Source organism: Erpetoichthys calabaricus, chromosome 4 (assembly GCF_900747795.2).
Source record: "Erpetoichthys calabaricus chromosome 4, fErpCal1.3, whole genome shotgun sequence".
Lineage (NCBI taxonomy): Eukaryota > Metazoa > Chordata > Cladistia > Polypteriformes > Polypteridae > Erpetoichthys > Erpetoichthys calabaricus.
Genome location: NC_041397.2, coordinates 204414517 through 204434008, shown reverse-complemented (window position 1 = coordinate 204434008; position 19492 = coordinate 204414517). Strand labels below are relative to the sequence as shown.

Here is a 19492-nt window from a genome sequence, read left to right as displayed (position 1 = left end):
ATACACTGCTCAAAAAAATGAAGGGAACACTAAAATCACACATAGGATTACGATGAATGAAATAGTCAGGTTCGAAAATCTTTACTGAATAATATGGTGTAATTCATTGAGAACAAAATAATGTAACACGCACACACCAAAAATCAAAATCAAAAACTGAAATCACAGGCTGATCAAACTTGCATGAATGTTATCATGGCAACTCATAATGTGACTCAGTAGTGTATATGGCTCCCAAGTGCATGTATGCACTCCCAACAATGTCTGGGCATGCTTCTGATGAGACAGTGGATGGTGACCTGGGGGATCTCCTCCCAGACCTAGATCAAGGCATCAGTGGCACTACTTGGCAGCAATGGATGCACAAATACATAATGTCCCAGAGGTTTTCAAATTGAATTCGGGTCTTAGGAATGTGGGTGCCAGTCAATGGCATCAATGCCTTTATCATCCAAGAACTGTCTATACACTCTGGCCACATGAGGCCATTGTCCTACACCATGAGGAACCCAGGGCCCACTCCACTAGCATTAGGTCTGACAATGGCTCTGAGGATTTCACCCCACTACCTAACAGAAGTCAGGGTACTGTTGCCTAGATTGTGGAGGTCTGTGCATCCCTCTAAGGATATGCCTCCCCACACCATCACTGACCCATCACCACACCAGTCATGCTGGATGATGTCACAGGCTGCATATCATTCACCACAGCATCTTCAGACTCTTTCATATCTGTCACATGTGCTCTATGTCAACCTGTTCTCATCTGGAGCTAGCAATTATGTCTTCTCTGGCGAATGCTAGTTGAGCTTCACAGTGATGAGCTGTGAGCACAGGTCCCACTAGAGGATGTCAGGCCTTCATTCCACCATCATGGAGTTTGTTTCTGACAGTCTGATCATAAGCATGCACACCAGTAGCAAGGTGGAGGTCGTTTTGTCAGCTCTGGCAGTGCTCCTCCTGGGCATCCTCGCACAAAAGAGCAGATACCGGTCCTGCTGCTGGGTTGATGCCCTTCTTATGGTCCTTTCCATCTCCTGGTATATCCTCTATGCTCTCGAGACTGTGTTGGGAGACAGCAAGACTTCTTGCGACAGCATATATGGATGTGCCATCCTGACTGTCTAAGCTAAAACAGCTATATGAAAAGAAGTGGGTGAAGACACCTCTTAACTGGCACACTTGATAAATCAACATGAATTTAAAATGTTTGGTTGAGGCTACTGTTGTTAAATAAGACATTACGAAAATCCAAAGCCTGAAATATTTTATCCAAGGAAGACAATGGGTGCTGAATGAATTCACTTAATAAAGACAATGAAAGTGTTATAAAGACAATTTTGTTTGTGTTATTTCTATAGCCAGATTCTCTGTGAAAACTTTACATTAAAGGTGTTTTCTTTCAATATGCTTACATTATAATTACCCAGTAATCCACTTCCTTCTTAAAGTAAAACTCTTCCTTTTGTAGTAATTTCATCAGTTAGTCCACATTATTTATTCTTAATTCGTGCCTAAATGTGTGCTTACCTATAATAGTACTGGAGACATAATAGTATAGTATATGGTAATAATGTCTAGTTACTGAGTAATTATTGTGTTAGTACTAAATATAAGCACGGCTTATCTCATTATCTATTATTAGGATACAGATGAAGACAGTGAATAAATAAACAAGTGCATGAATACAGTTCATTTAGAAGGGATCACAACATTTTTTCCAGCTACTCTATGCTTATTGTAACATAACCAAAATACAGATAGAAGATTACATGTAATATAATTATTGCTAGTATAACCTTTGGTTGCAGTAAGTACTAAACATATTGATTATGATTGATACCCAACTCATATTCATCTTAATGGCTTCATCATCTTATGGCATAATGGAAAAATGCTGTACATACTACAGTATATAGAAAGTGTGTCTGGCAGCTTTGATAGTGTGCTATTGCGTTGTGCAATTGTTTTCTAAAGCAAAGAAAATGAAGCTGGTTGAAGTGAACTTACCATATGCATTTTTTTGTTCTGATACTGGAATTTTTTTTAAATGCATTAAAGCTGGAGTTTATTTTGCTGAACTCTAAAACATGCTTGAAATTTCAAAGTGGATTGACACTTATACAAGCTTTAAAATCGGGCTTTCTTGTTGCATTATAGCTAAGGGATAAGGGGTATCCATGTGAGACCTTGCCACATAAAATAAATACATAAATAAAATGTCATGATTACTCCAAAATTGTGATTTGTATGTCGGGGTGGCAAAAAGAAAGCAAAGTGGAAGATAACTATATTATGATTCAGAATAGATTGATGTGGAAGAAGGTTATGTCGTCTGATGAGAACAAAATAGAATTCTTTTATTTTTGTTCTACTTTCAAAGAGATGTAAACCTAATCTGATACATTACCTTTCTAAGTATGATAGTGAAAGTATTATGGTTTTGGTGGTGGACATCAAAAGAAAGATAGATTGTTCCAAATACTGAAAGAAAGAAGGTTCTAATTTCTTAAATTTCTAGGACTGAGATAAAGGTTCACTCCTCCACAGGATTATTATTGTAACCACAGAGGAAAAATGAAAATTGGATTGGCTAGACAAAAGAATATCAATATCAATGCAGGCAGTGTAGTGTAGTAGTTAAGGTTTTGGACTTCAAACCCTGAGGTTATGGGTTCAAATCCCACTACTGACACCATGTGACCCTGAGCAAGTCACTTGACCTGCCTGTGCTCCAAATGGAAATCCAAAAGAAATGGAGCCAATTTTATCATAAATGTTGTAAGTCGGCAAGATCAGCCAAATATGTAACAGTAAATGTCTTCAAGGGGTCTAGTTAGAACCCAAATCTGAAGCCACTACAAAATTTGAGTCAAGTCTTGAGGACAAGAAGAATGGAAAAACATCATAACACTCCTACTTCTCAAAGTTTGTAGCCACTTTTCCAAAATGACCTGTGAGTATTATTGATGCAAAAGAGTTTTCTCTCAGGAATTGATTCACAGGGTGAGATTTTTCTTGTTCTTATATTTAATTGTATTATTAACTATTTTGAATTAGAAACACTTTCCATTCCACCATTGTCAAAACTTGATTCTTTCATTACAGAGCCAGAAACTGTGCTGAGGACATCTGGCACATTAAGCAGCCATCCCTGGATGCAATATGTGTTGTAAGTGGACAGTAAATGGTTTGCATCAATGAAAGAAATTCTGACTTCAATGCATTGTGAAGTACATTTTTAGCAGCATAATGTAAAAAAAATATCATGTTAATGCCTGATCTAAACAACATTAGAGTGCAAATTTCGTAAACAGTTATCTGTGGTACTAACTGGACTACAAATGCTTATTTGCTGTTTTAGTTTTGCAATACAGAAGCTGTGTTCTGATGCCAATTTAAAAAAATTCACTCAAATAACATTTCATGTGTATATTTTACAAGCTTTTAAGCACATCTTGCACCTTAATCATAAAAAATAAATTTGAACTTTCACTTACAGTCAGTCATTTCTAATGCATATTTTATGGACAATGTAAAACATGGTGTGAATTCATTTTATGCTAGAATAATTTATCATAAATAAAATGCAATGCTCATATTGCTGAAGAGGTGTCATTAAATATCTAACATCACGTTGGCCCTGCATACTAATATAAAATGGAAAATACAAATGGAGCGAGCATTTCTACTTCATTAAATAACTGGGCCCACATATACAATATTCTATTCACAAAAGTAGTTGCTTGAAAATAACATTCTGCAGCACTCCTTTACTATGTAGATTATAAATCACCTTTGGTGAACTCACAATGCTCAATTTTCTTACATCTCTTGCTATGTTAAGGCAATTTGTCTGAAGAAAAATCCCTCGGTTTCAGACGGGAACATCAGTGAGCCAGCAATGATCTCCATGGTAACAAGCTTCGGAATCCATCAGGCTTCCACAACAGAACATTTGGTAATTCAGAGAATAGATGATATACAGGTATTATTTTATTGTTAGTATGCTCTATGATGAGCTGTGATCTTTTAAAAGGATTTATATTATTTTAATTCAACCTCAAATCATGTGACTCTCCACATACTCTGTAAGTAATAATAAACTGCATGCAACAAATTGTTCCTCTTTAACACCATTTTCTGCAGAGCAGAAAATCATTTCTCCAGTGCTTGTGCAGGGCTGTATATGTTGCCTGTTAGAATGCATCATTTAATGAATTTTCACAAAATTACAATGCGTAAAATTCAAACGCATCCAGTGTGGAAATCACTTAACCCTCAAATGTCCAGCTAATGTGCCATAATGCTACAAGAAGAGAAGTTTATTATATCATTAGGCCACAGAATTGAAAGAAAAGCTTTTTAGGCACTTTTGAAATGAAAGAAAATAATGTATAAAGATTATTATGGTTATATGCATGATAATTTGCAAGTTCAGTAGCTACCTGAATTACTGAGACAGTTATCATTGCATAACTCAGAATACAACAGGCAGGGATCCAAGGAACAGACTGGTGCAGAATAGGCTTAAGCATGGATGGGTTATGCTGCAAGGTCCTTTTTCGGAACTGGGTGATGTGAAAAGTAATGTCCTGCAAGGATAAGTGCTAAGGCTGATATTTAATAAATGATTTAGACAAAAATATAATTAGTCAGTTACTTCCACTTCCACATGGTGCTAAATTTCCAGTGTAGAGGGGTGCTAGGAGGAGGACTAACATTGCAATCATCAGGAGTCCATATGTTAGAGACATGTTAGCTCTACAAAGTCTTGATTAGGAATAAGTATATAACTTTTGGTATGTTATGTAGCCCTGATAGGAGGTTAGGTCATTTGTCTCAAAAGGGCAGTAGTCAGTCACCCAAAATTGATTTCTCCATGGGCCAGGAAGCGGTAACACTAAACACTGTGTCAATATGAAGCTAATAGAATATAATATCAATACCCTTACAGTAAAAATAACTTGTTCACTTTATTCGCAGGAAAGTCTTTTGTTCTGTTAATTTTAGCATAACTGGAATTTGGTTGCGGTGAAATTGTTTTTCTAGCTATAATATTAATATGAAATAGGCAGGAACTAGACATGAAGAAGACATGCATTGCCAGATATTCTCACACATAATCACACTGGACCATGTTAGCCCTGCAAAACTGCAAACTGAAAGGAAGTATCAAGCAATTTCTCTAGCAAAAGAAAACTTTTAATTTTGTACGAAAAACAGTAACAGCAACATGTGTAGATTTGTATCTGTTGCATCATCTATAAAAGGACTTCCTTTGCTGAAAACTTGTGGGTTTACACATTAATGCATTTATGTGATACTGATGGGATAGATGTGACACAGAACTGAAAAAGCAGGTTGCAAAAATTGATTTAGAGGGTTTACATATGGATCATAATTTATTGAACCCAGCTCTTTACATTTATATGCAGAAAATCCTTTGCAGTTTTACATTTTTTAACTACTGTTAATTCCCTCTTCCTCCATGGTTGGTTTCTCCCTTGAACCTGAAATGTAACACTGAACTGGATTAAATGGGTTCAGTGATGGAATTACTATATCAATGTGTAGCTAAGTTGGGCAGGTGCTTGGGGTATTTTTATAATTGTGAAAAAAAAGAATGAGGATTAAAGGGCACAGTATGAATTTAAGTCTAACAGGTAGGAGTCTAAGTATCAAGATGAGTTAACGGAACCAAACATCAAAGCCAGAGTGCAGAGCTGAAGTCAAGAAAAGTAGCAAGATTTCTATACTTCTATACTAACTTTTTTTTCACTTTTGCCCTTAACTGACATGATTGTTATTGTTTGTTTTGAATTCTTTGTGTGTGATTGATCCGATGCTCAGATAATAAGTAGCTGTGCACTGCCAACTTGTATAGGTGAAGTGTGATTAGTATAGAGTCATAGGGATTCTATACTCAGCAAAGCGAACTCAAAAATCTGTGATAATGAGAGACAAACCTCAAAAATGAAAGAAGCTCAATAATTGACCTGTTGCCACTATGGTAGCAAAAAAAAAGAGCATTTCAAGATGTTGAAAATGTGCCTTACAAGAAGAGAAAACATGATCAATATCATTCAAATCCACTAACAAAAAAAAGTAGAAGCACTTGTCAACTATCAAAAGGCACCAAGGGTTCGGCACAACTCAAGCAGCATTCTGTAAAATTTAAAGAAGCCAAAAATCTTTGCTTTGTCTTTCTTAGGTGTCCATCTTAGATAGATGTATCCAGTGATTTTTTCAGTTGTTAAAAACACCTTGGCATGGGACAATGATCCTTCTATATGCTACTGCAAGTAAGCCTGTTTTCTCATTTGTCTGTGGTGGCTTTTCATTTCTAAGTAGCTACTGTACAAAAGATGAGAAACAGCACACCAAATCTTAAGACTGTCACTTAACACAAAAAGAAGGAATGATGAAATGAAACCTCACACATAGACAGTTTTATTGAGCACTACCCTCAAGACAATAAGCTGAATATTCATTCAAATATCAAAAGGAAGAAGAAAGAAAGAAATAACATTCCCAAATATAAAACATAACGAATATATACTTGTTAATACCTTATTAAACATTAATGACATCAGTTCAGAGAGAAGACACAGTTGCCATTTTCAGCAATAGTGAATTTAGGGTCACTTAAGAGTTTTGTTTATTTGCCTAGTTGAGAAAAGTCATTGCGGTGCCGCAGAAGAAATAACTTTTTTTGTTCTTTATTTCACCTTATACAATTTCTTGTATTAGGAATTTGTTAAGTTTTCACATACCCCTTGGGGTCAGAGCGCAGGATCAGCCATTGTACAGCACCCCTAGAACAATTGAAGGTTAAGGGCCTTGCTCAAGGGCCCAGCAGAGTAGGATCTCTTTTGGCAGTGACGGGGATTCAAACCGGCATCCTTCAGGACACCAGCGCAGATCCTTAGCCTCAGAACCACCACACTGCCTATCTACTGAGCTACCAGTTACTATAACCACAAAATGAAATGCGTGAAGGTTAGGGCATTACATTTGTTTTGCACAAAAACATCACAAGGATACCTTTGACACATTTTTTGTCTTGTTCTTATTTTCTTCTGCTCTTACTTAATTAATAATAACTTCATTCTTTTCAAATAAGTTTTCCATGTATCAAAATAATATTTTCTTGCAGAAAGTGTCTGTTTGGTGAGTATGCATGCAACATAAAGCACGCCTTGTTTCAGGCTAACAAATGTGTTTTTTTGTGTGTTTAATCACCTGATTTGTTGAAATACTTTTAAAATGTAAAATACAATATTCTTGAGATATCTCAAAATGGTTATCAAATTAAAAAAATCCAAAATGTGTTAATGTTTTACACTAGCATTCATTGCTCCCCATTTCCTGTCTGTTTCATATAATTACTGTAAGTATATAGTATGCTTCAGTTAAATGAATGTTCCAGAGCATGAAAAACAAAAGCAAAAAAAATGAGAACTGAAACAGTTGTAATAACTCATAAGATGTATAACAAAAACTACAGCTCAACAGTAACACTTCAGACTATTCAGAATCTAACAATAACAACAGTATAATCAATACAAATAAACAAGAAAAGACCAAATATCAATAACATACATCTGTTAAGTTTCCAATTGCTCAGTGGGATGTATTACAACTGCAACAACATTTTCTGTTTCTGAATGAAAACATCTGAGTCCTAGAAATGCTGCCACAGTTCTGTAAAATGGATTTCAAAAGCTTTCACTATTGTCAGTTCTTCTTTAATACCAAATGCCATGTTTATTTTTTTTATATCAAAATAAACACAGTGAAAAATGAGATATTGATGATCACAAGACAGTTAGATATGTTATCCAATGCAATCAAACAATGATGACACCAGGCAGGTAACTGACTCAGCTCTAAATCTCATATGTCAGCAAGTGGGTCTCACAAATAAACGAGCAATCTGACGATTTCAATATTCTGTCAGTTGAAAGACCTGTCGGCTTGATTTAATGACCTACAGGCCATCAATCACTGAAAACAGACACCACCAGCCCTTTATATAGAAAGCAAGATCTCAAAGACACCAAAGCCACAGGATGAAGATCTACACTTACTATTTAACAGAATACTGGGAGCTTACAGCATTTGGCAGTGGCATCGCCCGGGCAAAGGTGGCATCACACAAATGCATTGTTATAACAGGTGCAGATCTCAAGAAGCTATTTATCCTGTAAATTTAACATTGGTAAAATTAATATCTTTTCAAAAAGCCCATATCACTGTTTTTCTTTTTGTTTCTGAATCTATCTATCTATCTATCTATCTATCTATCTATCTATCTATCTATCTATCTATCTATCTATCTATCTATCTATCTATCTATCTATCTATCTATCTATCTATCTGAGTACTCCTATTTATATTAATAAAGCCTTTGGTTTTAAAAGTGGGACATAATTCTAACGTTTTTCATTTGTAGCACAAACAGGCCAAGGATTTTTTAAAAATAATTCTGCACAGATCTAATGTAGCTGCCTAATTTTCAGATATATTACTGGGTTAAAAGTATACAAATTAAGAGACTATTAAAGAAGTATGAAGTAAAATAAACCTTATTGGCTTGGTTAGCTGTAGCAGAAAGAATAAAGTCCTTATTCCACCCTGTATACTTTGCACCAGTGCTCACTAATTACAGTAAACTAACTATGTTACCAGTACGGAAGACACTTTAAAGCTGAATTTTAATCTCATTTACACCCCTACTAGACAGTCATATGTTCCTGCCATTCTTAAACCACATAATTTTCTAACTTTTGGAAGCCACTTGACATTAGATCTTTTTGAGCTTGTTATATTATTTTAACTATCATACCTTTATGAACATTAGATACTTAAAAAAATGTTAACAGTAATTTAACACATGCTTATAGACTTTTCTAGTTCTGTTACAGATTTGTGTTTCTATATTGCGTTAAGTTTGTATGTATTTACTATATATTTATTTTTCTTCTTTGTAATTTTTCTTTAACTTCTTGTAAAGCATTTTCAATTGCGCCTTTTGTGTGAAAATGTGCTATAGAAATGTCATTGTCATTATTAAAATTGTTATTGTTATATTAATGCTTGAATTTTCAATAATCAAATTCACAGACAACACAATGGTGGTGGGCCTCATCAGCAATGATGATGACTCAGGCAACAGAGAGTAAGTGAACCAACTCGTTGTCTGGTGTACTAACAACAAACTGTCACTGAACGTCAACAAGATGAAGGAGATCATTGCTGACCTCAGGAGGAAGCATTTGGCACATATTCTAATTAAAATCCACAGCAATGCTGTGGAGTCAGGAAGAAGCACCATGTTCCTTGGGATGCACATCACGGATGACCTGACATGGACTACAAATACCACCTCTCTTGTCAAGAAGGCACAACAGCTCCTTCACTTTATGCGATGGACAAGGAGACTAAACCTCCCCCCTCCTGTCTTCACAACATTCAACAAAGGCACTATAGAAAGCATCTTGACCACCAGCCTCTCAGTCTGGTATGGAAGCTGCTCTGTTTCGGATCAGAATACCTCCAGAGAGCGATGAGGACAGCAGAGAAAACCATCAGAACCACCCTCCCATCTGTACATGATTTGTACTTGTTATGCTGTCTTAGGAGAGCCACCAAAATAGTCAGAGACACCACGCATCCAGCCCATGGACTGTTCAATCTTTTGCCCTCTAGCAAACAATACCACAGTATGCAGTGCAAGACTGCCAGACTCAGTAGGAGTTTCTTCCCACAGGCCATCACACTGCTCAACTCCCTATAATAACACACATCATTCTGACCTGTTGGATTCCTAAAAACACACACAGAATGTTTGAACGCACAAATATTCAGAATCACTTCAGCACTTACCACTATTCACCAATGTGATTTTTTTGTCACATTGGACAATAATACAACAATGTGAAACATAACATGTAATATTCCATAGAATTTGGAATATTCTTATATAATATGCAATATTTTTTAACTAGTTTGTCTATTTGACTATACAGTACATATATTTTGTCTGTTTTTTGCTGTCTATTATGTCTGTCTGTTGTTGAATAATGCACACTTGTCTTTATGTTTATTATCGAACACTGAGCCTGGAGAAACGTAATTTCATTCAGCTGTGGACTCTTTGTTGTATGGCCTGAACGACAATAAAGTAAATTCAATTAAATATTTGCAAAAACAACCTTTCATCAAGACACTTTGTTGCTACATTCAAGTTATTAACTTTGCTAAAAGCAGCCTGTCCACCTTTTGTCTGACAAGATTATGAAAATACCCTATTTGATTTATCATTTCTTATTTTTACTGTTATATCAGTGAGCTGTCACCCACTGCATTCGGGTCCCATTCCAGGGGGTTTGTCATGTGGTGGGTGTAGCAATGCACTATCAGCGATGCGCTCTCCCAACCTCTCTCTCTCTCTTATATCAGTGTTGTCACATCATTATCATGTTGTTCTTTAGTTTTTAGTGTGTGCTGCCTTTTGGAGTTTGTTCAGATTCTATGTGTTGCTAGGTATTTGACTTTAAAGGTATGTGACTTGTGATGTCATTGCAGTCACATTATAAAAGATGGCCAAGTGCTCTATAAAGTAAAGACATCAGCATAAATGTGTCATTGAACACTTTCCTCATGAGGGAAATTGTATTTATAGCACTATAAGGAGTGATCTCCAATAGTATTTCACTGCACAATGAACCTAATTTGGTATCTTACACTAAATTGCCAGAACGTCACAAATCATCTACTATAGCAAAGTGGGACAAGGGTGGTACTGAGGTGTCCCAATGTATTAAAAAAAAATCTAGTTAACTCTATGAAGAACTTTTCAAATGTTGCTTTTTTATATGGCAGGATTTCTTTACAATGTGGGTGGATGGTGTAGGGGGGATATGAGCTGATGCAATTGTAGGTCTAATTAATCCATAATTAATTCCATCTAATGTAGTTTATAAAACATGGCATTTCTGTTAAGCAATTCAAGGCACTACTGCTATCAATTTTTTTTCAAATCCCATTGAGCATAAGATAGATAGATAGATAGATAGATAGATAGATAGATAGATAGATAGATAGATAGATAGATAGATAGATAGATAGATAGATAGATAGATAGATAGATAGATAGATAGATAGATAGATTACATTTATTTTCAATGTTGTCTAGTTTGTCAGTGAGCATCAGTGTTTTTATTTTTCGTTCTATTTGTAAATATGTATGCTATTAGATTAACACCTGAACAATAGCACATGAATTAAACTGACCCTTATAAGCGATGAAATCTGGTAAAAGAGGACATATCATTGATAGTAGAATAGCTCCTAATTACAGGTACTCAGAATCATTTTACAACAGTGAGCTTGATTAAAAACGTAAACTTCTCTCTTAATGGCCTTGTCTGACATTTTATATTTCCCTGGAAGTACAAGCTGGATGACAGAGGAGTTCCTGTCACAATGATTTTTTTTCTTTATTTGATTCCTGCATTTTACAAGAATGAGCTATTGGGATACTTGTATTATTATTCACATTTAGTACTTACCAAATAATTCTTGTGTAACTGTGCAATGTTTTCTTAAATTGCCTTGATTCTGAGCAGAAATATAGCTGTCTGAACTGAAAAAGTATGATAAACTTTTGATGAAATTTTATTAATTTTTAATCTTATCCATCCATCCATCTGTCCATTTTTGTAACCTTCTTAATCCAGTTTATGGTGGCCGAGAGCCATGTCAATGTCATGCCATGTTCTAAGTCATACCCATTGCTACACCCTTCACATACAATTTTCCTTTGACCCCTTTCTCTTATTGTGAATTGCCTGTCAACATTATTAATGGAAAGAGGGCTTGGACGACGGGACACTCCACAAGGAGTTTATATTTCTATATATTACTTCTGCAAGCTAAGTTATTTCTAGAGTGAAATTATGACATCTTTTGCTGTGATATACAGTAGTTCAGTAATTGGTTAGTTGGGCTGCCATAGTGTTAAGTACTTTATATCTAATACTGGTATTAAAGGTTCTTATGTGTAATTTGGTTATCTTATTGGTTTAAAAGTAAAACTTTGTAATTTTACTATCTTATTCATAGTCACAGGAATGTTTTTGTTCATTTAATTTATGTTTTCTACCAGTGGCAAGACACTCTATGCAGAGCTATGTTCTAAAATAAATGCTGGTCTAATACCATACATTACAGTGTTAATTTTATTAGTTCTTGGAAATTGCAGACAACTGCTAACGCTCTCTGGCCACTTACTTACAGGAGATACATGATTCCCTGATCTCTAATTCTGAGAAGAAAGTGTGAGCCCACCAACACAAAATGACTAACATTCAGTGTATATATGGGCTTTGGAATGAATGCCTTGAGTTGTTATTCTCCATTTCTTAAAGAATCTGAGATGGGATCGAGTCTGTGGGTACAAGTGGGACAATTTGTACTTATGGTGGTGATTTCTTAGACAGTAATGATGGAGCACAGATAAAGATAGCCTGATGCAAATCTTTGAATGAAATATATGATAAAATTCAAAAAATTATTTATTCTGACTTATGGGAGGTTTCAATAAAATGTTTTCATTTTTATATATATATAAAAGTGTCAGCCTGATGTATGGATGACATTGCCATTAAGAATAAGCAAACATGGAAAATAAGGATTAAAGTTTGCAAGACACCTTTGGAAATTTTATACAGTTATTACTTGGTTAACAATGTCCTGATTAATGACATCACACTTTAAAAACAATTTCCAGAAAGATACAAAAAATGTAATTGAACATCGTTGAAATGCTGTCATAAGTGGTAGTACTAATATTGTTATTAATGTATCATTATTACTGTATTTCAATCATTCTTATTAATTTATGTGAAGTATGTATTATGCTAATGTTAGGTCAGGGTTAGCTTAGAGTAGGTTACGTCAAGTCAGGAGTATACTTGGTGCACCATCAGCGAAAATGACACAAAGGCACCTCCCTTCATGCTGCTGCCATGCAGCTACATTCTCACTATGCTCTGTGCATTTAATGCAGCAAAGTAGACATGGCACCATCAGACATCAGACAAAGATGTCTTCATATGGATCAACACACTTAATGACAAATTTGACTAATGACACACTAGTAAAAACCACTGCCATCATTAACCAAGGCATGACTGTATTGCTATAATAATAACACTGTTGGGTAATGGAGAGTTGATGTGAAGAGTTGCACTGCAGAACATGATAAACACGATAAACATTTTTTTTTAGAAATACTGCTGTTGAAAGGTGGCTTATCAAGAATCCTACGCCAGACTGAAATCATCTCCTATATTACATGACAGTTTTACTGGGTAAGTAAGTATGTCCAGCACAAGATATGTCATTTGTGGTCCCTAGAGGGTGCTACGGAGCCAAACTCAAATGTTCCCTGTCAGGCCAAAATGAGTAAAGGGAAAATCTTTGATTTCTTTACATTTTTTTGTCCTTTATGGCCAGTATTCCCCATAAACCTCAAATGAAATTTCAAACATGGGAGTTTTGCTAGGTCGGTATGTATGAATGTTCAGTAACCATCTTATCAATTAGACTATTCATACGTTCTACGTGCTTGATTACTGATCCTTGGTGTGCATTATTCATGTTGTAACTTGCATCATGCCTATCATGCCTCAATTTATGCATTCATATAGACCAAGCTGTGTATGAGTGAATGCTTTATACATGTGCAGGCACAGCACACTTCATGAATGTGAGAGGTTTGACTAGTATTTTAGTAAAACATGACGTATGCTATCATGTAGAATATTAAGATGGACCTTTTTCTTTCAGGATGAGATAAACATCACTTCCCCTTTAGTACAAGTCTCTATATTAAACATGTACAAATAGTACTTTAAGGCAATCACTGTCTTCTAAACATCCATTATGACAGGGTGAAGTTCCACTATTGGTGGCAGTGTTAGAGGAGTGCTTCATCATCTTTTATTCTGATAACAATGTTTTAGGTTTAATAGTTGTTCTCTGTTGGCCTTTACCTACTGCCCCCAAGTTTATCTACATCACCTCACCACACCACAATGTTCTGGGATCATGCATGTTGTGAAACCTTTGTGTGAGCTGTCAGTTTGCAGGTACAGTTAATCCACAGTGCTTGCAGTCAAAATTAGCAGTGATTGACGCTAAAGAGGTGACTTTTGAGACTTTCCATACCATTTTGTGGAATTACTTAATGCCTTCTCTGTGACTTTTTTGGCTGTGTGTTTCTGAAGGTATTTTTTCTTTTGCTTGTGCCCTCTGCTTGTCTTTTGCGTTCTAGTTACCCATCTTTTTGTTTTGAATATGCCTTCTTAGTTTTTTAATTAGTAAATGTACTTTGTCTTATTGTACAATAACTTCTCGCTTAATTATTTATTAATTTTAACTTGTTAGGCAAATGCATAGCTTTTTGTTAAAGGATATGTTATGTTTTCCAATAATTTTAGAATAATTAAACATTTTCTGCAAAATGACATTCTTTAGATTTATTTTTGATAATTGAATTGATTTATAAAATTTTATAATGTCACTCTTCTCCACTTTACTTGGTCACAACAAAAAAAGTCATTTTTCTCAAGCTGGGTAAAATGGGTACATAGCATTTTGCTGTAAAACTCTTCTCACAAAGTGGGAATTAGTGCTAGTCCATAACAGGGTGTATGTACAGTATGTCATATTCTAGAAACTAATTCTAAGATTCTTTTCCCAAAAAAACACTTGTTTTACTATTTGAATTTGTCACTTGGACAACAGATCAGAGAGTCTAAGTCAGTGTTTTTCCCCTTTCACACCAAACAATATATCTTAGTTGCAATGGTACTTATAACATGCCTTCTAGGAATCAACATGTTTGTACATAAGTTTTTTGTACATATGTCCTGTGTAAATCTTTTCAATAAAATATTTTACCATCATGCACCACAGACCAGAGACCAGCGCATACACTCACTAAAATAAGTTTTACATGGTTAAGGCAGAATCAAGGTTCACACAGCTTATTCTTAGGCCACTTAGTGATGACCGGGCCATGGTGGTATTTTCCACACAGTGTTGGAAAGGGCATTAAAGTTAGTTAAAGATTCAGTTCGGCTACACTGTGGTCATGTTAATGATTTTTTAATTATTCTCTGGCTCCCTTAACATCTGTTCTCTTTTTTAACAGTGAAAATAAGATTTGCTGTTTTTTCACTGATTAGAACACAAAGCTTTTTGAACATTCTTCTAATAGCATGCTTCAGAAACGTCTTTCTATGTATCCGACTTGAAGCAGGCAGCAAATAAGTCTGTATTAACCAAATTATCACTCTTTTTCATTTTAATTCTACAGAAAATACAATCTTTGAGTAAATTGACATCTTTGCTTTACTTACACATTATTTCAAGTGTAGATTGGAACATTTCAAATAGATACATACATACATATACAGTATACAATACATATACAGTAAATACTACCATAATATCTCAGCTTAACACATAAAGCAGAGACATTTTACTTATGTTGTTCTTGCAGACAACTAATCAAGCAATAACTCTGTGTATAATAAAAATAAAATAATAATAATAATAATTCTTTACATTTATATAGCACTTTCTCACTAATCAAAGCGCTCTCCACGCAGGGAAGACCCAGGTAGGGGAGAAAAATTACTTTGAATTTTTGGAAACACTGACATTTTAGCTATATATTTTAAAGTCCAAATATCAATTGCAGTAATACATTGTGGACATTTTCAAATTAAGTGAATTGGAAATTTAAATTACAATAGTATTTTTAAGATTGTCATTTTGTTCATTTAAAATTTAAGAGTCCCTTTTTTATTTCAATCGCAATTAAATATCTACATACAACACCCAAATAAACAATACTAATAATTGATATCTATCTATCTATAAAGATTTTCAGCAGTCCAGTTTTCGAATTGGATAATTTGAACATTGACTTTATGGATCATTTATACAAAAATAATGTCATGTACTCTAAACCCTTTATGTCTACAGTAGTTGCATTCTAACATGAATAAATTTAAAAATAAATATATTAAAGACAAAATAATCATATGTAAGTTTATACGAAAAAACAGACACCTATGAAAACAGAAAATAAAGAAAATTATTTATTTAGGAATTCAGCTTCTTTTTTAAAGTATGTTATGTAAATATGTGTACTATCTATTAATATTTTTATGCAGTGAAAATTAACCCGTGTGGTTCTGTTAGGCAATAAACTAGTCTTATTTATTTATTTATTTATTTTCAGAAACCCCTGGATTAATTTTCACTTGTGTAATTTAAATAATGAAATCTTTTATGCTGGATACTAATAAGATTTCTAAATAACTCATAAAATTGTGTTAAAAAAATTCAAATACACATTTCTTAAAATTTGAAAAGAATGATGCTCAGAATGTCTGCAATGGTTAGCATAATTAAAGATTTTTTTTCAAAATTGTATGAACGTATAGTTTCATTCTGTAAAAGAATACAAATTAATATGAAAATGATAAGTAACAATAGACAATGTGCTTATTAAATATGCTGTGGTGTTTTAACGCAAGAATAAATCTATTTTGCTTCATTTACACAAATCATGAAAACTAAACCCAGTAAAGGACAATGTAAACAGAATAATTAATAATAATAAACTCACAATAAACTCGTACAGTTGACAATTTAATTATTAGTTTCATGGATCCAGCCTTCTGGGTTCGAGTTTCACACGTGGCTGTTGTTTATGTGGTATTTACATGTTCTTCCCGTGTACGTGTGGCTTTCCTCTCACATCCCCGACGTTAGGTCTATTGATAGCTTTGACTCAGATCCAGTGTGAGGGGGTCCTGTGATGGATGGTGAGTTCAAATCCTTACATCCAGTGCTCCTGATTCAAATCCAATGTGATTCTAAACTGAATTATGCGAGTTTGAGGGTGTTATTATTAGTTGCAAGGGCCATACCTTCCGTCCAGCATTGGTTTCGGCGTAGCGCATTGCTTGCTGCAGTTCTGGGGAGGCTGATAAGCAGATTGGAAAATGAATGGATGGATATGATTACAAATGCTATAGATGCTCTTTCTGTGCTTGAAAACCAAAAATACTAGATCAAAGTTTGATTACGTTTCGGTTAACTGTTAAAAGCTGTTGGAATAACTGAATATGTTGGCGTTTACTTTAACTGCTTTTATTTTATTAAGTTCATATGTTTCTTTAGCTATCTTAATTTAGATCACGATCACGTCGTGTCGGAGTCTTGACTGAAGGTAACTGGCACAAAACTGAACCCAAATTTGGACGTTGCAGAAGTTCATCTCGGGCCACACTCACTCACGCTCAGATTACAGGCTACTCTACAGCTGGTCACTTTAGTGTCGCCAGCTGACCTAAAACGCAGGACTTTTGGATGTGGAAGGAAAACTGAACACCGGGGAAGCGTACAAACACCATATGGACAATGAATGACCCGGGTCTTTATTATATTCTTACGCAAATCGATTTAGAATTCTGTGTACGAAATCCAACAGACACGCTGCTCATTTTGAGATAAATTTACTTTTATTGCCATATAGAATTTATAATTATAGGCAAATAAATGATTATACATAGATCTGGAAAGAAAAAAACGGTGCGCATTAAGAGTCAAATATCTCTTTGTTAATTTTAATTCGCGTTAATTATTACTACCTCGTTTAACATTTCAAAGTAGACACGAGTCTACTGACCTTCCAGACTAACAATTATATCAACCAATGCGAAAATACATCCAATGAGATGGCTTTCGGGTCACGGGGCAATATTTTGGCATTTAATCACATGTATTAGTTTTGGGGAAAATTAACAGGTGCATTTAGACTGAGAAAAAATGTAAGATATGAAAATGATAACCCGTATACCTTTGATACCGCTAGAGCTGCCCGTGTCGCTTCATTAAAGCGAAACATTTAGGGAGGGTAAACTAAAGGGCCAGAATAGCGTATCCAGGGCATATTATACTTTATTCTTCATTTATACACCATAGCAACGTTAACATGAGTACAATGAACCGGGAATAAGGTTAAAAATAAACCATCACCCAGAAGCACGGCCTCTGCTGCACATAGAGTAAAAAGTTCGAGGAAAAGCATGCTGATTTAGTACAGTAAGTAATCTGAACATTCTGAAGAGCTGAGTTTCTCCTTCTCTTGATACGTGTTAGATCTAGCATGCCCTCTCTTTCACCGCCTACACCGACAGATAAACAGATAAAAGGATATTTTTAGTATAAAGGCTGACGTCTATTTTAGCTACATTGTTCCTTTGAAACTGTACATTTCAAACATGCGTATGTACTGAAATAACTAAGGCAGTAAATTCGCAAGAACACGAAATTGGTGAAAATAAAATTTTGTAACAACAATAATAGTATATAATACATGCTTCTCTTTCCCTCATTGGTTAACGTGTTTTCCAAAAGTTTAACAACTACTACCAGTGTGCAGTTCTTGCAGTCCATCAGTGACTAGTCTATTGCAGTCCTTTCTGATCGTTTATAATCGTCTTATTCAATTGAGTTATCACAATGCCTTCTATCTATCTATCTATCTATCTATCTATCTATCTATCTATCTATCTATCTATCTATCTATCTATCTATCTATCTATCTATCTATCTATAAGCATGTAATGTGTATATAATCGATCCCTTTCTCATACATAGAAGCCTTGAAAGGGTGATGTGTAATTGCGTTATCGATCTCCTTCATTCTGAAGCCCTTAGCGTTTAGTGATTTGCTCGTTTTGCAAGAATTATTAAAAAAGAACGTGTTTGCCATAATTAACATGGTTATTTTTTATTATTCTTATACGGTTATCCAGTTTGGAGTCGCAGTCAGCCAGTTTTTGTCCCGGCAGCACTGTGCACGAGCAGGTATCAACCCCGGACGGTGCGCCACTATCAACAGTTCTCCTTTGCCTTGTTTTTGAAAGAATACATAATTAGGGTGAAACTAAAACACCGAATAATCGTCTTGTCAAACTCTCATCTTTTTTATGTTGGTACTTTACTGCTGTTTTTTTCTCCAGTTCTCTTATCGGTCCCATGCTTGCTCGGGTTGTCTTCTTGCTCTCTAATGTGTGTTTGCTATTTCAGCACCGGACTCTTTTCTCTTTCAGGAGCGCGGTTGGTGCTCTCCATGGTTCTGAATCAGAGACCTCCAGGTCGCCATGGAGATGGAAAGAGCTCTTTGTATGTGGACAAGAATATGTATCACCTTGTTAACAGAGACCCAACTAAATACAATACCCCCACCAGCTACCTGTCTCTTTGGCTATACAGTATTCTCTTTGTTTATTAATAAAGAATTGCGAAGAGCGTGACATGAACCTTTAGAGGACCAATACAAATAATAATAAGTAAACGATTGCCTCTTTTGTATCACTGTTGTTTTTGGATAT

At 35.0% G+C, this 19492-nt stretch overlaps 1 protein-coding gene across 2 annotated transcripts in view; it reads right to left on the bottom strand.

Moving 5' to 3' along the window:
• kcnj6 (potassium inwardly rectifying channel subfamily J member 6) overlaps positions 1-19492 on the bottom strand; it is a 398820-nt gene that overhangs the window by 378111 nt on the left and 1217 nt on the right. The gene's annotated exons all lie outside the window — the stretch shown is intronic.